The sequence below is a fragment of the Mobula birostris genome, chromosome 20 (assembly GCF_030028105.1).
Source record: "Mobula birostris isolate sMobBir1 chromosome 20, sMobBir1.hap1, whole genome shotgun sequence".
NCBI classification, from domain to species: Eukaryota; Metazoa; Chordata; class Chondrichthyes; order Myliobatiformes; family Myliobatidae; genus Mobula; species Mobula birostris.
This window is the reverse complement of record NC_092389.1, coordinates 4,282,067-4,310,030: the sequence shown is the minus strand read 5'-3', so window position 1 is coordinate 4,310,030 and position 27,964 is coordinate 4,282,067. Positions and strand designations below refer to the sequence as shown.

Sequence of the window (27,964 nt, the reverse complement as noted above, 5' to 3'; positions counted from 1 at the left end):
ATGTTCTCCTTCTTCAAAGAATGGAGTTTCCCATTCTCCATTATTGATGCTACCCTCACCAGCATCTCCTCCATTTCCTAAACATCTGCACTCACCCCATCTTCCCATCACCTTAACAGTAATAGAGTTCCTCTTGTCGTTACCTACCATCCCATCAGCCTTCGCATCTAACAAATCATCCACCGCAACTTCGGCCATCTCCAAAGGGATCCCACCACTAAGCATATCTTTACCTCTCCCCACTTTCCACTTTTCGCAGGGAACACTCCTTCCATGATTCCCTTGTCCATTCATCCCAACCCACTAATCTCCCTCCAGGCACTTATCCCTGCAAGGTGCCAAAGCGCTGCACCTGCCCAAAAACATCCAGTGAGTGGCAGTTCTGTGGGTGAAACACTTTGTTAATGAGAGAGATCAGAGGAGAATGGCCAGACTGGTTCAAGCTGACAGGAAGGTGACAGTAACTCAAATAACCACACATTACAACAGTGGTGTGTAGAAGAGCATCTCTGAGTCCACAACTCATCAAACCTTGAAGTGGATGAGCTACAGCAGCAAAAGACCATGACCATGCAGTAATACACTTTGTGGCCACTTTATTAGGTACAGGGAGTACCTGATGAAGTAGCAACGGAGTGTATGTGTTGATGTTTCAAATATGCTGCAGCTGCTATGAGGGGCTCTGCCAGGTAAGTGAACAATTCTGTCAAGGGGAAGGCAGATAGCACCACCTGCTTATGCCAGGGCATGAGATTTCATTTGGAATTTCAATAAATATATTGGGGATTTGAATGAGGCAGGCAGCCATCTAATGAAATCCCTGCATGTGATACGCAGAATATTCATTCTGTGAAATGGTGTTATTTGCATGCTTGTGAATAATGCATGTCTTCTGTAGATCCCACACATTACATCAGGATTTCCACAATCACAAGAGAAATGCAAAATAAGTTAGCTAGAGATGGAGAGGGGAAAAAAGCGTTTTTAATAATGATTGTTCAAGTATGCTGAGAGCCAAAATTTGTGAAGTTTGCAGAGAGCACGTCTGTCCTGAAATCATGATTGGAAGATGAAGAAGATTTATATATACAGGAAAGATGCATGTGGGTGAAAATAGATATTCATACTTTTTATCCTTGGGAAAGAAAATCATATAAGTTGCAATTCCAATTTCGTTACTTTATATAAAGGAATCACGATGAGAATTCTGAGTAGCGTCCATAAAATTATTAAACTTGTACTCAGGCTTGGTTGCAATTTGACATTCATTTATTGGTTTTTTTTGGGATTATTGTTTTCAAAGTATTTTTGGGATTATTGTTTTCAAAGTATTCTGAAAGGCTACTGGTGGTATTTGAGTGGTTATTTCCTACTGGTAGTTAAATGAAGATCATGTAAGTATCTTAAACACAGGAGATTCTGTAGGTGCTAGAAATCCACACAAAATGCTGAAGGAACTCAGCAGGTCAGGCAGCATCTATGGAGAGCAATGAACAGTCAACATTTCGGGCCGAGTCCCTTCATCAGGACTGAAATAAGTACCTTTCCTTGGGTCTGTTTTTCTTCTTAGCACCTTTCATGTTCTAACCTCTGACTCATTCTTTAAACTTGCCCCTGTGACAAAGTTCCCATTTTAATTAAGTCATACTGCCCACCGGTGAACCTAGAGAGTGAATGAAAGGGAAGTCAGGCTTTGGGTGACTTTATCCAGAATTAGAATCAGGTTTATTCTCACTCACATGTGTCATGAAATTTGCTATTTTGTGGCATCTGCAGAATCTCTTGTGTTTATGGTGGATCTGATCTGATCTCATCTGTTATGGTTCTATTACTATTTATTATTTATGGTGCAACTGTAACGAAAACCAGTTTCCCCCGGGATCAGTAAAGTATGACTATGACTATCTCAACTTCATTTTCCTACCTCTTATTTGACTCTTCTGCAGATCAAAAGTGAATGTATTTAGAGGTGTGTCATAAGACCATTAGACATAGAAGCAGAATTAGGCCCCTTGAGTCTGTTTTACCATTCCATCATGGCTGATTTATTATCCCTCGCAACCCCATTCTCCTGACTTATCCTCATAACCTTTGATGCCTTTGGAGTTAACTCAGCCTAATTTGTCCAGCATTAAAAATTGGGATCTTTCCTATCAATATTAATTGTTTCTAGACCTAGTGCAGTTAGCTAAGACCACTAAAGTAAAGTGATTCTAATCTTCATTCATGGTAATGGGTTGGAATGGTAACATTTGATTCAAGCATTTTGCTTATATTTGAACATTAAGAACTAATGTACTACAGAAAGCGTTCTATATGGATGCATCATGACTTGATATGGCAACTGCTCTGTGTGTGACTACAAGAAACTGCAGAGAGTTCTAGGCACAGCTCAGCACATGGAAACCAGCCTCCCCTCTGTGGACTGTGTCTATACTTCTCACTGCCTCAATAAAACAGATAACGTAATGAAAGATCTGGACATTCCCTCTTCTCCACCCCTCTCCAATTCAGCAGAAGTTCCAGAAGCCTGAAATCACATACTCACCAGGCTCAAGGACAGCTTCTATCCCAATTTTATAAGGCTATTGAACAGTTCCGTAATACAATAAGATGGACTGTTGACCTCACAATCAACTTTGTTATGGTCTTATTATCTGTCTGATTGGCACTTTCTCTGTAACACTTCATTCTGCACTCTGTTGTTGCTTTTCCTTGTATGACTTCAAGGCACTGATGTGATGAAATGGTTTGTATGGTTGGCTTCCAAAACAAAGTTTTTCATTGTACCTCGGTACATACATGTGCCAATAATAAACCAATTTACCAATTTAATGACATGAAGGCAAGGGGAAACCATTTTGTAAGGAATTCAAAGCCTGATAGAGCAAGAAAGGCACTATATTTTTCACTGCTCAATTCCAGAATGCCCTTCATTGGGTAACTACATAATAGCATTTGTCAGATTTTGCTCTCTAGCATATCCCTGGACTTTATTACTCCACCACTGTGGCTAAGCTACCAGAAATTCCTCAAACTTTTATAAAGTTAGCTTTATTTCTCACAGTTACATTGAAACAGACAATGAAATGTTTTGCATCAAGTCAAATCAGCGATGATTGTGTTGGGTGCACCCCATGAGTCCTGCCACATTTTTGGTGCTAGCCCACAACTTACTAACCTAAGAAGTATGTCTTGGAATGTGGGAGGAAACCAGAGTACCTAGAGGAAACACACATGGTCACAGGGAGAATGCCTTACAGACAGTGACAGGAATTGAACCCGAATTGGTGATTGCTGGCGCTGTAGAGCATTGTGCTAATTGCTGGCTACTGTGCTGCCCCACCTCTTTATCTCCTCCATCTCCCTCTATCTCCTTCATCTTTCTATTCTGTTGGAATTCTTTGAAGAAATAACAAACAAGATAGACAAAGGAGAATTGGTTGGTGTTGTGTACTTGGATTTTCAGAAGGCCTTTGACAAGGTGCTACACATGAGTCAGCTTACAAGGTATGAACCCATGGTATTACAAGGAAGATTCTAGTATGGGTAAAGCAGTAGCTGATGGGCAGGAGGCAAAGAGTGGGAATAAAGGGAGCCTTTTCTGGCTGGCTGCCAGTGATTAGTGGTATTCCAGAGGGGGCTGTATTGGGACCGATTCTTTTTATGTTGTATGTCAATGGCAGATGGAATATAATACCAGGAAGTGTATGGTCATGCACTTTGGTAGAAGAAATGAAGCGGTTGACTATTTTCTAAGTGAAGAGAAAATACAAAAAACTGATGTGCAAAGGGACTTGGGAGCCCTTGTGCATTATTCCCCAAAAGATTAATTTGCATGTTGAGTCTGTGGTGAGGAAGGCAAATGCAATGTTAGCATTCATTTCAAGAGGACTAGAATATAAAAGCAAGGATGTAATGTTGAGACTTTATAAGGCACTGGTGAGGCCTCGCTTGGAGTATTGTGACAAGCAACACACATCAAAGTTGCTGGTGAACGCAGCAGGCCAGGCAGCATCTGTAGGAAGAGGTGCAGTCGACGTTTCAGGCCGAGACTCTTCGTCAGGACTAAGGGTCTCGGCCTGAAACGTCGACTGCACCTCTTCCTACAGATGCTGCCTGGCCTGCTGCGTTCACCAGCAACTTTGATGTGTGTTGCTTGAGTTTCCAGCATCTGCAGAATTCCTGTTGTTTGGAGTATTGTGAGCAGTTTTGGTTTGTTATTTGAGAAAGGATGTACTGAAACTGAAGAGGTTTCAAAGGAGGTTTGTGAAAATGATTCCAGGATTGAATGACCTGTCATATGTAAAGTGCTTGATTGCTCTGGGCCTGTATTCACTAAAACTCAGAAAAATGAGGGGTGACCTCATTGAAACCTGTTGAATGGTGAAAGGCATTGATAGAGTGGATTTGAAAAGTATGTTTCCTATGATGGGAGAGTCTAGGACCAGAGAACACAGCCTCAGAATAGAGGAGCATCCTTTTAGAATGAAAATGAGGAGGAATTTCTTTAGCCAGAAACTTGTGGAATTCTTTGCCACAGGCAGCTGTGGAGTCCAAGGCTTTATGTATATTTAAGGCAGAGGTTGATTGACTCTTGATTGGTCAGGGCATGAAGGGATATGAGGAGAAGGCAGGAGATTGGGGCTGAGAGGAAAAATGAATCAGCTATGATGAAATGGTGGAGCAGACTCGATGGGCCAAATGGCCTAATTCTGCTCTTATGTCTTATGGAAATAGTTAGGTATATAAAGGAAAGATGGGAGGATGAATACAGGGCCCTGGTGGAGGACTTTGCCAAATGGTGCAAGCTGAATTATCTGCAGCTCAACATCAGTAAGAGAAAGGAGATGGTGATGGACTTTAGGATGACTAAGCCTGCACTGCTCCCTGTTACTACTGATGGTGAGGAGCTACAAGTACCTGGATAACAGACTTGAGTGGAGCACCAGCACAGAACCTGTGTACAGGAAGGACCAGAGTCGCCTCTACTTTCTGAGGAGACTGAGATCCTTTGCAGCATGTAGGCCTCTCCTTCACATGTTCTGCCAGTCTGTGGTTGCCAGTACAGTCTTCTATGTAGTGGTGTACTGGGCTCAATAAACTGATTAGAAAGGCTGGCCCTGTTAAAGGAGTCAAACTGGTTACGCTGGAGGCTGTGGTAGAACAAAGGACCCTACAAAAAATCCTGGCAATTCTAGACACTATTTCTTACCCTCTGCATGCTACATGCCACCTTGGCTAAACGGAGGAGCACTATTAGTGATAGACTAAGACAGCTGCACTGCTCCAAAGAGAGCTATATGAGGTCATTCTTACCCTCGGCCATTAGGCTCTATAATGAGTCAACCTATAGCCGGGGAAATGATGAACTCCTCCTGTTAGACTGTTGGAGCTGACTTATTTTTTTATTATTTCATGCTTCTCTTCTAATATTTGTATATCTGTGCACTTGTAATGCTACTGTGACACTGTAATTTCCTTTGGGATCAATAAGGTATCTATCTATCTATCTATCTTATGGCTCGATCTCCTCCATCTCTGTCTATCTCCTCCATCTCTAGCTCCTTTATCTCTCTAACTCTTATCATTCCTTTGAGATGTTCCTTACAACAAGCTCTTTGACCTGGCTAACTATCCTAAATTCTCACCTAAGTTAGATTTAATATTTATTTGGTAACAATTATGTGAGATACTTCAGGACAAGTTCCTTTATTAAAGGTGCCACTAAAATTTAAGTACTTTCTGTTGCTGGATCGATACAAGAGTCATGAATTTCACAAGATTTTTTTTTCACTTAACTGGACCTATTACAATAGCAATGTCAAACTCTATAACTAATTGTCCACAATGCTGACATTATCAACACTGACTGTTAAACTATTCAGAAATGCTGCACATGAGAAGATGCTGCAGTTGATCATTTCCCTTGTACTTTCCCAATGTGGCCCATTTTGAAAAGGTCAAGAGACTCAAAGTCAACCGCTGTGCTGAGCTTGGCTGTCAACTTTGGTAACAGTTAACCCATCACAAAAACTGCCTATGGGCAAGTTTTAGTCGTCAACTCATTCATACGGGGTGTCTGGAAACAAACTGCATCATGGGAACAAATTTCCAGTCGGCACCCCAGTCACATGGGGTGACTGGAAATAAATTGCATTACTCCAGTCCTGGATCACGCAACTCAGCTGGAGAAATTTGCCAATCTCAAAAGAAGATTTTACCTCATCTTTCCCTACAGGGTGTTAATTCAAAGTTCAAAGTAAATTTATTATCAAAGTACAAATATGCCATCATATACTACCATGAGATTCATTTTCTTGCAGGCATTCAAAGTAGAACAAAGAAATTTAAAAAAGAATTAATGAAAAACTACACATACAAACAACCAATGAGCAAAATAAGACAAACTATGCAAATACAAAAAAAACAATAAACGAATAGTAAATAATACTGAGAAAATGAGTCGTACTGTCCTTGAAAGTGAGTCCACAGATTGTGGAATCAGTTCGGTGTTGGGCTGAGTGAAGTTATCCACACTGGTTCAGGAACCTGATGGTTATGCCTGAACCTGGTGGTGTGGCACCTAAGGCTCCTGTACCTCCTTCCCAATGACAGCAGCGAGAAGAGAGCATGGCCTTGGGTGGTAATTGTAGGTGATACTTGCAGGGCAATCCAGGTGAGTGAAAATCAGCAGCTATAGTTAAGAATAAATTCAAAGTCCGGGCCTTGCTGAATGTTGCAATCTCATTAAATTGTCCACTGAGACTGCAGCAAGTCAGAGCAGCGGCAGTGCCAGGCTAAACCAGTGTACTCAGCATCTGTTGTGTTTTGTAGTAAGGACTCCACCTTCACATAGACTCACAACCCCAGCTTCGTTTTATTTTACAGATGACTGGATTATGGTCATAACATGTCAAACAGAATCAGCTATTTTAGCCAAAGGGTAGGCTTGGTTCTGATGGGGAGATCAAGAGGTTCTTTACCTTCAGTGTCTCTCCTGCTCACTTTCTTTCCATCTCACATGACGAGGTCAAACCTTGATCAAAAAAAGGGATTAATGTGATCTTTCTTTGCTGTAGATGCTGTGAAATGAAAATGACTTTGCATTTTGGATGCATTAAGCTACAGAAACAAAATCCATCACGCTCAATAGTATAAAACAAGCAGCTCCCTGGACATTCAAAGGGCCCATTTCCATGTCTCTTGCAGGACTTTCACCCAAATGTAAATCAGTGAAGGGCAAAATGGATCTTTGGAAATTGTGGACATCGAGTTACTGACAAAATTTGACTGTAGGCCAGCTGGCACAAGGTTATTGTTAAAGAAATGTCCTCTTTTGTCATAGATGTTGTGTGAGTATAGTCCTTCTAATGCATCAACACTCACAAAATGCTGGAATAATTCAGCATCAGAGGAAACTTGGGGAAATGAACAGTCAATGTTTAGGGCAAAGACCCTTCATCAGGGCTGGGAAGTCAACCCAAAATGTTGACTGTTTATTTCCCACCATGGATGCTGCCTGACCTGCTGAGTCCCTCCAGCATTTTGTGTGTGAATTGCTTTATACTTCCAGCATCTGTAAAATCTCCTGTGTCTCCTTATAGTAGATATTTTGTTGTCATGGTGATAAGAATTATTCCAAGGGAAGGGTTTAATTCAGAATGGATGCATTTGACTCTAGCCCTTTTGTGTGGGGAGTTCCCTATTCAGTTAAGATTTTTAAACCGAGGAATTTGGCTGCCCAGCATCTGTTATTCAGGTGTTAAATGGCCTTCCATGTCTCCATGGTGAAATGTGTGAGATTCTGCTTGCTCCTTCCTTTCCTAGTTCAGGGAACAAACAATCTTCTGAAGGAACTCAGTAGGTCGAGCAGCATTCATGGGAGGAAAGGAACTGTCCAAGTTTTGTGTCAAAACTCTGGGGGATTGAGTTTAAGAGCCACGAGGTAATATTACAGCTCTATAAAATTCTGGTTAGACTACATCTGGAAAACTGTATTCAGTTCTGGTCACCTCATTTTAGGAAGGATGCAGAACCTTTAGCGAGGGTATAGAGCAGATTTACCGAGATGCTGCCTGGATTTGAGAGTATATCTTATAAGGATAGGTTGACCGAGTTTGGGCTTTTCTCTTTGGAGCAAAGGAGGTTGAGAGGTGATGATAAAGCACATTTTTCCGAGGGCGTTGAGAGGGCATAAGGGCTTAATACAAGGGGGCATAATTTTAAAGTGATTGGAGGAGATTATTGGGGATGTCAGAGGTAGGTTTTTATACAGATAGTGGTGGGTGCATGGAACACACTGCTAGGGTTGGTGGTGGAGGCAGATACATTAAGGGCATTAAAGAGACTCTTAGATAGGTACATGGATAATAGAAAACTTGAGGGCTAAGTGAGAGGGAAGGGTTAGATTGAACTGAAAGTAGGTTAAAAGATCAGCACAACAACATAGGCCGAAGAATCTATAGTGCGCAGTACTGCACTATGTTCTATGTTAAAACCCTTCATCGGGTGCTACCCAACATGCTCGGTTCCTCCGGAATATCTTTGACACTCCAGATTCCAGCATATGCAGTCTCTAACAAGAGAAAATCTGTAGATGTTGGAAATCCGAGCAACACACACAAAATGCTGGAGGAACTCAGCAGGCCAGGCAGCATCTATGGAAAAGAGTACAGTCGATGTTTTGGGCTGAAACCCTTTAGCAGGACTGGAGGGAAAAAGCTGAGGAGTAGATTTAAAAAGATGGGGGGAGGGGAGAGAGAAACAGCAGGTGCTAGGTGAAACCTGGAGGGGGAGGAATGAGGTAAAGAGCTGGGAAGTTGATTGGTGAAAGAGACAGAAGGCCATGGAAGAAGAAAAAGGGGAAGTGCAGCAGAGGGAGGTGATGGGCAGGCAAGGAGATGAGGTGAGAGAGGGAAATGGGAATGAGAAATGGTGAGGGGGGGGGTGGGGGGCATTACTGGAAGTTAGAGAAATTGGTGGTCATGCCATCAGGTTGGAGGCTACCCAAAAGGAATATAAGGTGTTGTTTCTCCAACCTAAGTGTGGCCTCATCATGACAGTGGAGGAAGCCATGGATGAACATATCGGAATGGGAAGTGGAATTAAATGGGTGACCATTGGAAGATCCCGCTTGTTGTGGTGGATGGAGCGTAGAGGCTTGGCAAAGTGGTCTCCCAATCTTCATCGGGTCTCACTGATATACAAGAGGCCACATCGGGAGCACTGAACACAGTAAGTGACTCCAACAGGCTCACAGGTGAAGTGTCACCTCACCTAAGCAGTCTCTCGTATCTCCTTCCCTACTTCAATCTGGCTACCAATCCCCTTGAACTGGCCACCAAACGTTCCCCTCTGTTTCCTTGGCAACCTCTCCTCCTCCAGATTACTGACCCATCCCAAAATCTTGACTTTTCCCTCTCACCTCTGATCATGGAATCAGAACTTTGCATACTTCACATTGTATTGCCTCACTACAGGAAGGATGTGGAAACTAGAAAGGGTGCAGAGGAGATTTACAAGGATGTTACCTGGATTGGGGAGCATTTCCTATGAGAATAGGTTGAGTGAACTTGGCCTTTTCTTCTTGGAGCGACGGAGGATGAGAGGTGACTTGACAGAGGTGTACAAGATAATGAGAGGCATTGATCGTGTGGATAGTCAGAGGCTTTCCCCAGGGCTGAAATTGTTAGCATGAGAGGACATAGTTTTAAGGAGCTTGGAGGTAGGTACAGAGGAAATGTCAGGGGCAAGTCTGTACGTGGAATGGGCTGCCGGCGGCAGTGGTGGAGGCGGAAACGATAGGGTCTTTTAAGAGGCTCCTGGATAGCTACATGGAGCTTATAAAAATAGAGGGCTATGGGTAAAGCCTAGGTAGTTCTAAGGTAGGGACATGTTCGGCACAGCTTTGTGGGCTGAAGGGCCTATATTGTGCTGTAGGTTTTCTATGTTTCTATATTTCTAAAATGCTGGAGGAACTCAGCAGGTCAGGCGGCATTGATGGAGAGGAATAAAGAGTCGGCGTTTTGGGTCGAGACCCTTCATCAAGACTGGAAGGGAAGGGGAAGAAGCTATTCTGATATTTGATAGACAGCATGATGGACCTGTTTCTGTGATTTTTAGCTCTATGACTTCAAATTGCACAGAAACAAGTGAACTAAGACTTTTGGGACAATTAAACATAAGAGGCAGGCAGTTGTTAGTTTAAGGAATGGTGATGGGGTGTGGAAGAAGATAGAACATGGTGTTCTATGTACAGCACAGTACAGGCCCTTTGGCCCATGATATTGTGCTGACCTTTTAACCTACTCTAAGATCAATCTAACCTTTTGCTCCCACATAGCCCTCCATTTTTCTATCATCCATGTGACTGTCTGAGTCTCTTAAATATCCTGAATGTATCTGCCTCTACCACCATCCCTGGCACTCATCACTCTTTGTTAAAAAATTCCTACCTTTGACATTCCCTCTGTACCTTTCTCCAATCACCTTAAAGTTAGGCCCTCTCATAATGTCGCACTGGGCAAAAGTCTCTGGATGTCCGTTCTATAGATGCTTCTCATCAAATTATACACCTCTATAAAGTTACCTCTCATCCTCCCTTGCTCCAAAGAGAAAAGCTCTAGCTTACTCAGTCTGTGGGTTGATAAATGCCCCATATCTGTCATCTCCCTGGTGCTTGTCAGGCAGTGATGGTTGGGTTGTTCTGATGGGTCCATTGGATCAGGCAGTCATTCTGCACTCCTTCACTTTGTATAGCCAATCACTTCAGTTATGCAAATGCAGGGTTACAGCAGTGCCTTCAGGCTGCCTTGGGTTAGTCTCAGCTGAGCACAGTCTGTGCACAAACCTCTGTTCATGCTTGCTTAATCGAGTTTGTCAGATTGTTTTACCTGGCGTTTGCAATGATGGAGATGTATTAATTCGGATGCAGATAATCAGGCTGCACAGATGATTGGTGCTGCCAGTCCTGGCCCTCCATGTCCCATGTGCTTCACTATCCTTTGTGACAATCCTCGCTTTATTTCAATGCTTTTGCGTTCTGTTTTTGACAACAACATAATGTGAAGCACACTGTCAGCTGAAAGAACTCATTGAGCTTAGCACCTTTGAAATCTGTCAAAAACTGCAATATTTTTTTCTACCAACGTTCATGAGGTGGATCGGGAAAAATATTCAGGTACACAGAAGTAACACTGCACATGTCCATTCAGTCCATCTCATTGTTTACCCATTGTGTGAGTCCCGATCTGTTTAAATCTCATTTTCCATCCTTCATTCACCAACCCAATCTACTGAATCGATATAGACTCACTTGAAAACTCATAACTGTTTTGCGGCTGCCTGAATTAGTTTTAACTCTTCTAAATGTTTTGAGTCATAGAGTGATATAGCACAGAAAGAGGCCCCCTGACCCACTGAGCCCACAACAACCATCAGACACCCATTTGCAAAATTCTTGCATGTATCCTATTTGTTTTAGTCATTATGATCACTGACCTGTGATGTGAAATTTGTTGGTCTGTGACAGCAGTGCAGTGCAAAGGCATGCAATTAAGAAATTACAAAAACAAATAGTGCGTGAAGAGGGAATAATGAGGTAGTGTTCGTGGGTACATGGTCCATTCAAAAATCTTATGGTAGAGGAGAAAGAACTATTTCTCAAGCAGTGAATGAGGATCTTCAGACTTTTATAGCTCTTCCCAATGGGCTGAACCGCCTTCTTCCAACCCATAAGGAAATATGAATCATAACAGCATCCAAAAATGGGTTTCCCAGGACAATAAAGCCCGAATTTCCCTGCAGTGGAATCTTGTTGAGTTCCAGAGGTCACTCAAGGTTAGAATTAGTAGTTTATTTAGCAAGCTATACAAAAAGACCCAGGCACATGAAAAACGGCAGTGAATGACAAAAAGATTAATAAGAAAAAATGAACCAGAAAAGAATAAAAGCAGAAAGCAATAGTTTCTATATTTTAAAAAAAAAGTTGCTGAAGTGAATGTTGCTCCTGTAGAAATTAAAGGGAATTGGTAATGGAAATTAAAGAGCTGACAGAGGAATTAAGTGGGGATTTTGTATCATTCTTCATAATGGAGGATTTTAGTAACATCCCAGCAATAGTTGTAGATTGGGAATTGAAAGGGAGTGGAAATCAGGAAAATTGCAGTCACCAGAGATCTGGTAGTAAGCAAATTGTAGGAGATAGGACCTTACACTCTAATGGACTTAAAGACTTTAAAGGAAGAGTCTGGTAAGTTAATTAATGGATTGGTTTTGCTTTTTCAGAATTTCCTTTATTCATGGATGATTCCATTCGGTAGGGCAACAGAAAATGTAACTCCTTTATTCACGCAGAGAAAACAGGAAACTACAGACCAGCTGCATAACATCAGTTCAAAACCATTATTATGGATGTCATAGCAGGGTATTTGGAATATTTTGAGGTAATTAGGCAAAGTCTACAGACATGATTTGGTGAAAAAGCAATCATATTTGATCTATTTATTGAAATTCTTTATAGAAGTAACATGTGCTGTGGATGAAGGGGAACTTTGTATATTTTCCATACTAAGATCACCAGAAGTAAAAATTATTGTTGAAAATAGAGGCTCCTCATGTAAGATGTTTGACATGAATAGAGAAGATTGGGTGGTTACCAGGAAGTGGAGAAAAGGCATTTGATTGTTAAATCAAAGGGTGATGTGGCACTGGGATCTGTGCTGGGGTTACTTCATATAGTTTATCTAAATGTCTTTGATTAAAGTGCTGAAGGCATAGTCAATAAATTTACTGGTGATACAAAGATAGGAAGACAATAGACAATAGGTGCAGGAGTAGGCCATCTGGCCCTTTGAGCCGGCACTGCCATTCACTGTGATCATGGCTGATCATCCACTATCAGTATCCAGTTCCTGCCTTATCCCCATAACCTTTGATTCCGCTATCTTTAAGAGCCCTATCCATCTCTTTCTTGAAAACATCCAGAGACTTGGCCTCCACAGCCTTCTGGGGCAGAGCATTCCATATATCCACCACTCTCTGGGTGAAAAAGTTTTTCCTCAACTCCATTCTAAATGGCCTACCCCTAATTCTTAAACTGTGGCCTCTGGTTCTGGACTCACCCATCAGCGGGAACATGCTTCCTGCCTCCAGCGTGTCCAATCCCTTAATAATCTTATATGTTTCAATAAGATCCCCTCTCAGCCTTCTAAATTCCAGAGTATACAAGCCCAGTCGCTCCAATCTTTCGACATATGACAGTCCTGCCATCCCGGGAATTAACCTTGTGAACCTAGGCTGCACTCCCTCAATAGCAAGAATGTCCTTCCTCAAATTTGGAGACCAAAACTGCACACAGTACTCCAGGTGTGATCTCACCAGGGCCCTGTACAGCTGCAGAAGGACCTCTTTGCTCTTATACTCAATTCCCCTTGTTATGAAGGCCAGCATGCCATTAGCTTTCTTCACTGCCTGCTGTACTTGCATGCTTGCTTTCAGTGACTGATGTACAAGAACACCTAGATCTCGTTGTGCTTCCCCTTTTCCTAACTTGACTCCATTTAGATAATAATCTGCCTTCCAGTTCTTACCACCAAAGTGGATAACCTCACATTTATCCACATTAAACTGCATCTGCCATGCATCCGCCCACTCACCCAGCCTGTCCAAGTCACCCTGCATTCTCATAACATCCTCCTCACATTTCACACTGCCTCCCAGCTTTGTGTCATTGGCAAATTTGCTAATGGTACTTTTAATTCCCTCATCTAAATCATTAATATATATTGTAAACAGCTGCGGTCCCAGCACTGAACCCTGCGGTACCCCACTGGTCACTGCCTGCCATTCCGAAAGGGACCAGTTAATCGCAACTCTTTGTTTTCTGTCAGCCAGCCAATTTTCAATCCATGTCAGTACTCTGCCCCCAATACCATGTGCCCTAATTTTGCCCAGTAATCTCCTATGTGGGACTTTATCAAAGGCTTTCTGAAAGTCCAGGTACACTACATCCACTGGCTCTCCCTTGTCCATTTTCATAGTTACATCCTCAAAAAATTCCAGAAGATTAGTCAAGCATGATTTCCCCTTCATAAATCCATGCTGACTCGGACCGATCCTGTTACTACTATCCAGATGTGTTGTAATTTCATCTTTTATAATTGACTCCAGCATCTTTCTCACCACCGACGTCAGGCTAACCGGTCTATAATTCCCTGTTTTAGCCACCCTCCAATCTACAGGAACTGATCCTGAATCGATAGAACATTGGAAAATGATTACCAGTGCGTCCTCGATTTCTAAAGCCACCTCCTTATGTACCCTGGGATGCAGACCATCAGGTCCCGGGGACTTATCAGCCTTCAGACCCAACAGCCTATCCAACACCATTTCCTGCCTAATATAAATTTCCTTCAGTTCATCCATTACCCTAGGTCCTTTGGCCACTATTACATCTGGGAGATCCAAAGTACCTGTTCAACTCATCTGCCATTTCCTTGTTCCCCATAATAAATTCACCCGCTTCTGTCTTCAAGGGCCCAATTTTGGTCTTAACTATTTTTTTCTCCTTATCACATACCTAAAGAAGCTTTTACTATCCTCCTTTATATTCTTGGCTAGTTTACCTTCGTACCTCATTTTTTCTCTGCGTATTGCCTTTTTAGTTACCTTCTGTTGCTCTTTAAAAGTTTCCCAATCCTCTGGCTTCCCACTCATCTTTGCTATGTTATACTTCTTCTCTTTTATTTTTATACTTCCCTTGTCAGCCATGGCCTCCCCTTACTCCCCTTAGGATCTTTCTTCCTCTTTGGAACGAACTGATCCTGCACCTTCCGCATTATTCCCAGAAACACTTGCCATTGCTGTTCCACTGTCATCCCTGCTAGGGAATTGTTCCATTGAACTTTGGCCAGCTCCTCCCTCATAGCACCATAGTTCCCTTTGTTCAACTGTAATGCTGACACTTCCGAGTTTCCCTTCTCCCTCTCAAATTGTAGATTAAAACTTATCATATTACGGTCACTACCTCCTGATGGCTCCTTTACTTCGAGGTCCCTGATCAAATCCGGTTCATTGCACAACACTAAATCTAGAATTGCGTTCTCTCTGGTAGGCTCCGGTACAAGCTGTTCTAAGAATCCATCTCGGAGGGACTCCACAAACTCCCTTTCTTGGGGTCCAGCACCAAACTGATTCCTCCAGTCTACCTGCATGTTGAAGTCCCCCATAACAACTGTAGCATTACCTTTGCGACATGCCAATTTTAGCTCTTGATTCAACTTACACCCTACATCCAGACTACTGTTTGGGGGCCTGTAAATAACTCCCATTAGAGTCTTTCTACCCTTAGAATTTCTCAGTTCTATCCATACTGACTCTACGTCTCCTGATCCTATGTCCCCCCTCGCAAGGGACTGAATATCATTCCTCACCAACAGAGCAACCCCACCCCCTCTGCCCATCAGTCTGTCCTTTCGATAGGACGTATACCCTTGAATATTCATTTCCCAGGCCCTGTCCACTTGAAGCCATGTCTCTGTTATCCCCACAACATCATACTTACCAATTTCCAACTGAGCCTCAAGCTCATCCACTTTATTTCTTATACTCCGTGCATTCATATATAATACTTTTAATTCATTACTCCCCTCACCTCCCATATCAGTTCCTATATCACTTGGCTATACTGTACGATCCCCTCTTGAGCTTTCTGCTCTGTTGATTCTACTGTCTTTCTGAACTTTTCTTATCCTCAATTTCCCTTTATCTCCATCCTTATGTTTCCAGTTCGTCCCCTCCCCCCCGCTACTTAGTTTAAACATACCCGTGTTGCAGAGGCAAACCTGCCTGCCAGAATGCTGGTGCCCCGCTTATTAAGGTGCAACCCGTCCCTTTTGTACAATTCATCCTTACCCCAAAACATACCCCAGTGGTCCAAGAATGTAAATCTTTGCTTCCTGCACCAGTTCCTCAGCCACACATTCAGATCCATTATCTCCTTGTTCTTGACCACTCCAGCACAGGGAACTGGAAGCAAACCGGAGATAACCACCCTGGAAGTCCTGCTTTTCAGCCTTCTTCTGAGTTCTCTGAAGTCGCGCTGTAGAATGGAAAGGAAGAAGAAAGGGAAGTTGTGAAGAGGATTTAAGGGTGTTATAAAGGAATACAGTAACACACACACAATATGTTGGGTGATCTCAGCAGATCAGGTAGCAACTGTGGAGAGGGATGAACAAGAATCCTGGTGAAGAGTGTCAGCTCGCAATGTTGGCTGTTCATTTCCCTTCATAGATACTGCCTGGCCTGCTAAGTTCCCCAGCATGTTGCTCCAGGTTCCTAGCATCTGCAGTCTTTCTATAGAGAGGCGTCGGTTGGTTGAATGAGTGGGTAAAGAGCTGGCAAATGAACTACAATGTGGGAAAATGAAAATTGTCCATTTTGGAAGACAGAATAAATAGAGGTCTTTTTTTTTAATTGATGAGTGCTTGCAGAGCTTTGAGATACAGAGAGGTCTATCCTTGTGCATGATTCACAGAAGAACACTGTTGGCAGGAACATCTCTGACTCCATCACACTGAGCACTGGATCCCCACAAGGCTGTGTGCTTAGCCCGTTGCTGTTTACACTGCTAACACATGACTGTGCAGCCAGATTCAAGGAGAACCTGATCATTAAATTTGCTGATGATACCACAGTGGTGGGGCTCATCAGCAAAAATGATGAAACAATGTACAGGGAGGAGGTCAATCACCTAGAGAGCTGGTGCAGTGATAACAACTTGATACTTAATGTCACCAAAACCAAGGAGACGATTGTCGATTTCAGACGGTCTCAGTCTGAGCACACACCCCTCAGCATCAGCGGCTCCACAGTGGAGAGAGTGGAAAACATCAAGTTCCTTGGGGTGCAGATCTCGGACAATCTTACCTGGTCCAGAAACACCACTGGGATTGTGAAACGGGCCCAGCAGAGATTGCACTTTCTGAGGAAGCTTAAACAAGCATCACTCCCCACTAACATCTTAACTACATTCTACAGAGGCGTGGTTGAGAGTGTGCTGACTTTTTGCATCACAACCTGGTACTCCAGCTGCAGTGCTGTCGACAAAAAAGCCTTGCAGAGGGTGGTTAGGGGAGCAGAGAAGGTTATTGGGGTCTCCCTACCTTCTGTCCAAGACCTCTTTCAGAGTCGATGCCTCCAGAAGATACATCATTAAAGAACCCTCACACCCTCTCCATGAACTGTTTGTTCTTCTGCCATCAGGCAAACGTTACAGGAGCATCAAAACTAAAACCACAAGGCTACTAAACAGCTTCCTCCCACAGTCAGTCAGACTGCTAAATAGCTGCTCTACCTGATTCTGCTTTGGACACTTTTAACTTGCACTGGACACTTATAACTGATATGTGGCTGTTGTGTTTTACTATTTATTGATATGTTTATTATTTAGTGTTGCGTTTGTTATGTTATGATTACACTGCTCCTGGGAAACGCTGTCTCATTCTGCCCTGCTGAGCTGATGTACGGTTAGAATGACAATAAAGTTTTTTTGAATCTTTTAATATTTGAATTAGGAAAGCTCACAGAATGATATTGGTTTGGGCAAAGGGAATTGAATACAAAAATTGGGAGGTTGTGTGTCAGTCATAGTGAGTCCACATCTGGAGAAATGCATACATTAATGGTTTCCTAATCTAACGGAGGACGTTAATGTATTGGAAATTGGTCAAGAAAGGATTCTTGAGCTCATGCTTGGAATGATCGGACGTCTTTCAAGGGAAGTTTGTACAGGCTAGGCTTGTACCCACTGGAATGACCGGCATCTTGATTAAAATATGTAAATCCTGAGGGGTCCTGAAATGGTGGATAGGAGGGCATTTGTGGAGAATCTCGAACAAAAGGACACTGTTTAAATTTAAGGAGTTACCCTTTTATTTATTGATTGATTGAGATACAGCACAGAATAGGCCCGTATAGCTCTTTGAGTCACACTGCCCACCAATTCCCCCAATTTAATCTGAGCCTAATTAGGGACAATTTACTATTACTAATTAATCTACCAACCCATATGTCTTTGGTCTATGGGAGGAAACCAGAGCACCCAGAGGAAACTCATGTGGTCATGGGGAAAATATACAAACTCCAGGCAGTGGCAGAAAGATGAGGCAAAGGCTTTTCTCTCAGAGGTTTTGAAAGTCTGCTTCAACCATCATTGAGAAAGAGAGTCAGAATAGATTTAACACAGATATAGATAACTGATAAACATGGAGATGAAGGATTACTGCAGGTTGCAGGATCAGATTTATTTTCACTGACTTAGATGACATGAAGTTTGTTGTTTTGTGGCAGCAGTACAGGGCAAAGACATAATATTACTATAAATTATGAAAATAAGTCAGCAGTGCAATAAAAGGGATAATGAAGTAGTGTTCATCGACCATTCAGAAATCTGATGGCAGGGAGCAAGAAGAGGTTCTTGAATCATCATTGACTGTGGGCCTTCAGGCTCCTGCATCTCCTCTCCAATGGCAGTAACAAGGAGAGTGCATGTCTTGGAGGCTGAGTGGTGTTATGACTTCATAACGTACCAGCAGCAAGAGATGACAAACTGAGTTGAATTTTAATATTAAAACCACTATATTTATTTACATCTACTCAAAAATATAGAAAATTAAATAAATGACTTTCTTAAACAGAAGTTAACAGTCTATAGCTCCCTTACAGTCAAACTTAGAACCTGTTCTTCACAGTCTTAAAGTGGCAGTTCAGAGAGTCCCAGTAATTCACAAAATAGGTGAGAGGAGAGGCTTGTGGATTCACAGGGCAGCGACAAGGCGATCACGACGAATTCCAAAGATTCCACGGCTAGCGAACGAAGAAACGGTTACCAAAGATCCCAGCCAAAGAATACTGTTCCGAAGTCCATGAAGAGCGATTTCTCAAAGTGACTGTCACAAAATCCACACCCATGGATCATATGAAGGACAGACATGTCTCCACAATGCACAGTGTGCCGCTAATTAACCCAATCCTTTGGGTATGGGTAAGCCTTTACCCTTCTCGATCGTGAGCTGTTCCCTGATAGCTCAAAGTCTGCAGTCTTCACTCTCTCTCTCTTTCCTTCGACAACTCCTCAGCATTATGTCCACATTTCTTTTATACCGTTGGCATATGTCATAAGGTAACGCTCACAGAAATGAAACTGTGGACTCCCAGTAAAACAAAACTGTGGACACGAAACAGTGGCCACAATGATGGGTGCCACTTCTTGAGTCACTGTCTCCTGAAGACTTCCTTGGTGATTGGGAGGGTTATGGTTGTGGTGGAACTGGCCAAATCTATAGCCCTCTACAGCCTCCTGTGATCCTGTGCATTAGAGGCTTCATGCCAGGCTGTGTTGCCACCAGTCAGAATTCTCTCCACCTTACATCTACAGAAATTTGTAAGAGTTTTCGGTGACATACTGAACCTCCCTAAATTCAGGAATCTTGAAGATAAAAAACAAATTGTAGGTATGTTCCAGTCACCCTTGATCTTATTAAAATGACAATATAGGCTTGAGGGGATGAATGGTCTATTTCTTCTCCTAATTTTTATGTTTGTAAGTTATTCTCTCCTAGGAAAATTGATTTTCAGTTGGAGAACTCTGGGAGAATATAAAATAACAAAGGTCAAATTTGTAAACTGAAGAGCTTCTTAGATGGGAGGACTGGATTTCAAACACCTGTGAGTGCTCGCATGATACCAGGTTATACAATGCCTTTTATTTAACACTTGCACCATTACACAGGAAACTTCATTCTATTTTCCTAGTCCCAGTAGTGGAAATATCCATGTCCTGATTACACACATGATATTTGAAATGAAGAAGTACATTCAGTACCCATTTTATGAGGGACTTCTTGTACCTAATAAAGTGGTCACTTAGTGTATGTTCATGGTCTTCTGCTGCTGTAGCCCATCCACTTCAAGGTTCGACAAGTTGTACATTCGATGTGTTGTGTGTTCAGAGATGCTCTTCTGCACACCACTGTTGTAACATATGGTTGTTTGAGTTACTGTCACCTTCCTGTCAGCTTGAACCAGTCTGGTCATTCTCCTCCAGCCTCCCTCATTAACAAGGTGTTTTCTCCCACAGAACTGCCACTCACTGGATGTTTTTCTTTTGCTTTGTGCATGATTCTCTGTTAACACTAAAGACTGTTGTGTATGAAAATCCCAGGAGATCAGCAGCTTCTGAGATTCTCAAACCACCCTATCTAGCACCGACAGTCGTTCCATAGTCAAAGTCACTTAGATCACATTTCTTCCTGTTGTGAATGTGGCCTGGTTACACAACAATGCTATTAATAAAAACGCTGGCGATGGGAGCTAAGTTTCATGGTTCTTTACTGGCATAATCTGAACTCGACACACACGAACAGATCAATATGCACCTAATAGCGCATGCTCAATATGTGCCTAATAGTGCATTCAACGACATGTTACTAAAACATGAAGTAGTCCCTTATTATACTGTAGGCTATACGGTACACTCCTTCCCCTTTATTTTAATAGTGTATCAACTGTTTTTTTATACTGGGGCACTATGCTAAACAAATATGTTTACCCTTAACATACAAACACCTACCATTTGTTTACTTAGTAACTTAATAATATTAATTTATAACAAAGTAAGGTAATAATATCAAATTATAACAAGCCTTTTTTTTTAACTTTTGGTCTAAGACCCATTTATAACTCAAGTCTCTGGGGGGGGGGGGGGTTCTTCTCTAGATTGTCCAGCACTGAAGCAAATAGGTCTTCACTCTATTGTCTGGAATAAATTAAACAATCCACAAATTGGCAGGTTTCAGCCATAAAGAGTAGTCACCTCCATCTTGTGAAGATGATGAAAGCAAAGTGAAATCCGTGAAAAGGTGAATGTTATTCTTAAAAATATGTACAATCATCAAAACTGAGATGGCCTTGGACAGTGTCTTCAAATAGTGTGTTCTTCAGTCTGTCAATAAACTTGTTTGTTTTAATACTGATTTCCATATAAAATTCATGAACAGTTGACCTCTGAGCATAGGGAGTTAAGAAGATGTGCGCCTCCAACTTGCTAAGAGTTCTAGGCAGCAGATCACCTCCATATAATGAAGACTCCTCTGTGCAGCTGTCCTAGATATATACGCATCTTTGTGTTATCACTTGTCTTCCTGACCCATATCTCATTTGTTTCAACTGAGCTAATTACACAGCCAATCTTCGTATTCTTCTTAGATTCCAAATAGGTAGCCTGACCTTTATGGTACCATCTCTGGTCGTAATATAACTTTCCATCTTCTATTCATGCTTCATATCTTTGTGCTGGTGATTCAGCAGGAGTGCTGGGAAGATGCTCAGGAGAAGATGGAGTTGCTGGTCTTTTCAGAGATTTAAGCTTATTGAGAGTTCGCTGATCTTCCATTATCTGTTCATCTGTTAACAAGTAATTTAACAGTGCAGGTGCAGGTTTTTGTCTTTTGTCTGTAATTGGAGCAGGGTCATTAGGTCCCCTCCTTAGTTTCCTAGTCATTATTGGCTTTACCTCCATAAAATCTCCTGTGAGCTCTATTGTTAGCCTCTCATTCTCAATTATCTTTTTCTTTTCTTCTAACTCAATCTTTTTATCTTCAAATTCTTTCACTGCTGCTTTCTTCTTTTTAATATAATTCCTTTCCACTTTTTCTGTCTCCAGTTGCAGAAAAAGCTCTGCATTTCGTATTCCTTCCTTGTTTTGTTGACCTAGTTTCTACATCCTTTTCTGATACTCCTGCAAAGTGCCTTCCTGTAACTGCTGTAGCTGTCTTTTGAGAGATATCAATTTCTCCTGGTACATCTGCTCTTTTACTTCCAGGTAGTCTTCATCATCCTGCTTATTGGCAATATCTGTCTCCCTTGCATCCTCTGTATCTTCATCCGAGTCGCGGCCACGGATACTGCATTCGGCCTCGTCATCGACGCTGGCTAGCTCCTCCTCATCGTTGTAATAGTCTACAATGGGTGAGAGGAGAACTGTGGACATCTCCCCTGCCGAACTGCCCTCCTTTGTTGACACACCTAGTGCCTTGATGGTGTGCCAATCCAACTGGATTTTCCTGAGACATTCACGTCCCAGCAACGGTGGTCCTCCATTTTTCCGTACATAGAGGTTCAGCTGCTGTGTTTTGTCTCCGTAGGTCACTGTCACTTTAATTTTGCCTTTGGGACACACTTTCTGTCCTGTGTAAGTCTTTAGCAGTAGTTTATTTCATTTCAGAGGTATGTGAGAAAACAGTCGTTTGTAGTCGTGTACAGAGATCACAAGCTGAGCCTGTGTCCACCTCCATTTTCAGTCTCACGCCCGCCACTTGTGGACTGATCCTTATTACTCTTCGATCATCTGTCTCTTTCACGCTGTGAAGTTGCAGACAAGACAATTCATTTTCGTCGGAGTCATTTTCATCAGAACTGCCTTCTTTCATTTTGTGTACATTGTTGTATTTTCCTTTATGGGGTTTTTTGTTTCTCTGTATTTTGTCCTTTTTCTGCTGTTTACTAGCTTTGCATACTCTGCCAGTGTGGCCCTGTTTGCCACAGTTTCTGCATTCTTTATCTTTAAACCAACAGTCATCAGGGTCATGTGACCTGTTCCCACAACAGTAACATTTCTTTCCTTCATTTCTGTTCAGTGACATTTCATTTGTGGCATATTCCAGAGATTTTTGTTGTATCTCGGAAGCACCCTGTGCTGCTGTTTCCGTTGATATTGCAATGTTTAGCACTTTCTCGAATGTAAGGTCTCTTTCACACAGAAGCTTCTTCTGTGTGGTTTCACAGTGCATGCGACACACTAACCTGTCCCTCAATGAGTCCGATAGACCAGCTGCAAATTGACAATGTTCTGATAATTTGCGCAATTCAGCATAATATTCAGAAATGTTTTCACTTTTGCTCTGATTCCATTTGTGAAATTTAAATCTTTCAGCAATGACCAGTGGTTTGGGGTTTAAATGCTGTTGGAGAGTGTCTAGTGTGGGACCCATAGTAATGTGGAGCATATTAATGGACACTGGATAACCCCCTAATTTTCTTATATTATGTTCATATTATTTTTATTGCTTTGGGTTGTTATTTTGTTCATTACAATTTGATTAATGTTCAGTTGCACTAGCAATGGTAATATTTTAGTGGGTTGGTTGATAGTTACAAGGGGCAAAGCTTATACAGGCACTTAGGGCAGCTGAGGGGTCCTGGGGGCACGGGAGTGCGCACGTGATGGAGTAGACGGAGACGACCCGGCAGCATGCATGGTAAGCCGATGCGCTGTGTTCCGGTATTTCCAGAAAGGAAAATAAAGACGTTATTTTAAACTTCTGCACGCCTGGAAGTCCCTTTGGTGTCCAAGTGTGCAACACTACTATTTGCTTGAACATTTTGTCAGCTGGCTTATCAGGGGCTAACAAGCTCCGTAGCAGCCTGTGTGTTTTTGCTCCCATAATACTGAGTAAGACACTGGCTTTCTTTGCATTGTTAACACAATGTAACTCCACTCTCTCAATGTAAGTTGCCAAGTCTTCAATGCCACTATCAAATGCTGTAATGGTTCCAATCATCGCCATCTTTGTTATGTTAATTTTGCCCCCTTGACTCACGTGTCCTTTTTGCTAGTGTCACGAGTGCACTCTGTCTAGATGTGTGTGTGTCGCTCCTTTTTATCTCCCTTCTGGGGCAGGCAGATCCTCAGTCCCTGGGGGTCAGCGCTGGCTGTGGTCTTGGCTGGACGTGCTGCGGCTCTGACTGTGTCTCTTGGTCTCCCGACATTCCCGACCCCGGCTGTGCTCCCGCTTTCTTTCTGACTCGGGGCCTTGCTCTGCCTCCTTCTCCTGCTCCTTGGCTTGTTCCTTGCACTCTTCCTCCGAGTGTCATTATCAACTAAAACACGGCGTTCCGACACGATGTAGGTTCATTAACCTTGTTGCCAATTTGTTGTGTATATACCCTAGTTTCACAATAATGCTATTAATAAGAACACTGGAGATGGGAGCTAAGTTTCATGGTTCTTTACTGGCATAATCCGAACTCGACGCACACGTACAGATCAATACGCGCCAAATAGCGCATGCTGAATATGTGCCTAATAGCGCATTCAACGACATGTTACTAAAACATGAAGTAGTCCCTTATTATACTGTAGGCTATACGATACACTTCCCAATTCTGACATTTGGTCTGAACAACAAACAACTGAACCTGTTGACCATGTCTGCTTGCTTTTATATATTGAATTGCTGCTACATGATTGGCTGATTAGATATTTGTGTTAATGAGCAGGTGTACCTGATAAGTGGCCACTGAGTGTATGACTCCACAGAGAATTGAATGGACATTAATACTGTATGTGAGCAGTTCATTGGTAAAAGTTTCAGGAAGAGTGTTCGTTGCAGTGTAATAATACATGTTAAGACATTACTAAGTGTTAGCCCAGGTTATAATTCTATTGGACTCATTATTTTATAGCTATAATTCAAACCCAATTAAGCATATCTACTGTTGGCAACAAAGTCATGGTGGTATTAAAATAATTTAATGATTAAAACACTTTGACTTTGCACATTGAATTGTTCATCCAGAATTCATACATCAAAGGATGCACTTGTATTTATATAATACCTATCACTGCCTTCATACATCCCAATCAGCTTTACAACCAAAGAAGTACTTTTGAACGGTGGACTGCTGTCGGCAAGTTGACGCTGAATATGCACACAGCAAGCTCCAACAAGTAACATCGTTTGTTACCTTACTCTTTGAAACCTATTGAATATTGAAAGGTTTAGATAGAGTGGACGTAGAGAGGATGTCTCCTATAGTGGGGGGGGGGGGAAGAGCGCAGGATCAAAGGGCACAGACTCAGAAAAGAGGGGCATCCGTTTAGAATGGAAATGAGGAGAAATTTCTTTAGCCAGGGGGTGCTGAATCTGTGGAATTCATTGCCATGGATGGTTGTGGAGGTCAGGTCATTGAGTATATTTAAAGTGGAGGTTGACAGGTTCTTGATTAATCAGGGTGTCAAAGGTTACGGGGAGAAGGCAGGAGAATGGGGTTGAGAGGGATAATGTCAGCCATGATGGAATGGCGGAGCAGATCCAATGGGCCAAACAACCTACGTCTTATCGTCATTTTAGGTAGCATGCCTGCAGGGTTAGTGCTTTGCTCAGGGTGTCAGATGTGAGAATCCTGGGAGATGTCCAGCCTCCCTGATGGCCACATCTGCACCAGGTGCACCAAATTACAGCTCCTCAGAGACCGTGTTAGGGATCTGGAGCTGCAGCTTGATGACCTACTGTTTATCAGGAAAAGTGAAGAGGTGATAGACAGGAGCTACAGGGAGGTAGTCATCCCTAGGCTACAGGGGTCAGAAAACTGGGTCACTGTCAAGAGAGGGAAGGGAAATGCCCGGATAGTGGAGAGCACACCTGTGGCTGTCCCCCTCAGCAACAAATATCTTGTTCTAGATGCTGTTGAGGGGGATGACCTGACAGGGGACACCCACGGTGACCGGGTCTCTGGCACTGAGCCTGGCGCTGTTGTGCAGGAGGGAAGGAGGGAGAAGAGAAATGCGGTAGTCGTAGGGGATACCAGAGTCAGGGAAACAGACAGGAGATTCTGTGAGCCTGACAGAGATACCCGCATGGTGTGTTGCCTCCCAGGTGCCAGGGTACGGGATGTCTCGGAATGGGTCCTGAATATTCTAAAGGGGGAAGGTAAGCAGCCAGTTGTCTTGGTACATGTTGGTACCAATGACATAGATAGGACAAAGGAGGAGGTCCTGAAGAGAGATTTCCAGGAGTTAGGAAGGAAGCTGAGAAGCAGGACCTCCAGGGTAGTAATCTCGGGATTGCTATCTGTGCCACGTGCTAGCGAGGGCAAGAATAGTTGGATCAGGCAGATGAATGCATGGCTGAGAGACTGGTGTAGGGGGCAGGGCTTCAGATTCTTGGATAATTGGGATCTCTTCTGGGGGAAGTATGACCTGTTCAAAAAGGACAGGTTACACCTGAACCCGAAGGGGACCAATATCCTGGCGGGAAAGTTTAATAGAGTTGTTAGGGAGGGTTTAAACTAATTTGGCAGGGGGATGGGAACCGGAATGATAGAGCGGAGGAAGGGGAAAACAGAAATAAATCTAAGATAGTGAGCAGTAAAGATGTCAGGAAAGACAGGCACGTGATGGGGCAAATTTCTAGCCATTGGGATGAGTTGCAGTGCAATAAAGTTGCAGTGAAATCAAAGCAAAAAGTATCAAATACTGGTCTTAAGGTGTTATACTTAAATGCACGCAGTGTAAGGAATAAGGTGGCTGATCTTGTTGTACAGCTACAGATTGGCAGGTATGATATTGTGGCCATCACTGAGACGTGGCTAAAGGATGCATGTCTCTGGGAGCTGAACGTCAGGGATACACCGTGTATCGTAAGGATAGGAAGGTCAGCAGAGGGGGAGGCGTGGCTTTATTGGTAAGAAATGATATTAAATCATTACAAAGAGGTGATATAGGATCGGAAGGTGCAGAATCTTTATGGGTTGAGCTAAGAAATAGAAGGGATAAAAGGACCCTGATGGCAGTTATTTATAGGCCTCCAAACAGCTACAGTGATGTGGACTACAGATTACAACAGGAAATAGAAAAGGCTTGACAGAAGGGAAGTGTTATGATAATTGTGGGGGATTTTAACATGCAAGTGGATTGGGAAAATCAGGTCGGCACTGGATCTCAGGAGAGAGAATTTGTAGAATGTCTGCGAGATGGCTTTTTAGAACAGCTTGTTGTTGAGCCCACTAGGGGATCAGCTGTACTGGATTGGGTATTGTGTAATGAACCGGAGGTGATTAGAGAGATTAAGGTGAAGGAACCCTTAGGAGACAGTGATCATAACATGATTGAGTTCACTGTGAAATTAGAAAAGGAGAAGCCGAAATCTGATGTGTCGGTATTTCAGTGGAGTAAAGGAAATTACAGTGGCATGAGAGAGGAACTGGCCAAAGTTGACTGGAAAGGGACACTGACGGGAGAGACAGCAGAGCAGCAATGGCTGGAGTTTATGCGAGAAATGAGGAATATGCAAGACAGGTATATTCCAAAAAAGAAGAAATTTTTGAGTGGAAAAAGGATGCACCCATGGTTGACAAGAGAAGTTAAAACAAAGGAGAGGGCATACAAGGAAGCAAAAATTAGTGGGAAGACAGAGGATTGGGAAGTTTTTAAAACCTTACAAAAGGAAACCAAGAAGGTCATTAAGAGAGAAAAGATTAACTATGAAAGGAAGCTAGCAAATAATATCAAAGAGGATACTAAAAGCTTTTTCAAGTATATAAAGAGTAAAAGACAGGTGAGAGTAGATATAGGACTGATAGAAAATGATGCTGGAGAAATTGTAATGGGAGATAAGGAGATGGCAGAGGAACTGAACAAGTATTTTGCATCAGTCTTCACTGAGGAAGACAGCAGGATACCGGACACTCAAGGGTGGCAGGGAAGAGAAGTGTGCGCAGTCACAATTACGACAGAGAAAGTACTCAGGAAGCTGAATAGGCTAAAGGTAGATAAATCTCCTGGACCAGATGGAATGCACCCTCGTGTTCTGAAGGAAGTAGCTGTGGAGATTGCGGAGGCACTAGCGATGATCTTTCAAAAGTCGATAGATTCTGGCATGGTTCCGGAAGACTGGAAGATTGCAAATGTCACTCTGCTATTTAAGAAGGGGGAAAGGAAGCAAAAAGGAAATTATAGACCTGTTAGCTTGACATCGGTGGTTGGGAAGTTGTTGGAGTCGATTGTCAAGGATGAGGTTACAGAGTACCTGGAGGCATATGACAAGACAGGCAGAACTCAGCATGGATTCCTTAAAGGAAAATCCTGCCTGACAAACCTATTACAATTTTTTGAGGAAATTAC

General features: G+C 42.6%; 1 protein-coding gene and 1 pseudogene across 1 annotated transcript in view; one reads left to right on the top strand and one right to left on the bottom strand.

Moving 5' to 3' along the window:
• The window catches only part of dscaml1 (Down syndrome cell adhesion molecule like 1), a 781,005-nt gene that overhangs the window by 176,413 nt on the left and 576,628 nt on the right, over positions 1-27,964 (top strand). The gene's annotated exons all lie outside the window — the stretch shown is intronic.
• LOC140185434 (sin3 histone deacetylase corepressor complex component SDS3 pseudogene) lies at positions 21,116-22,051 on the bottom strand (annotated as a pseudogene).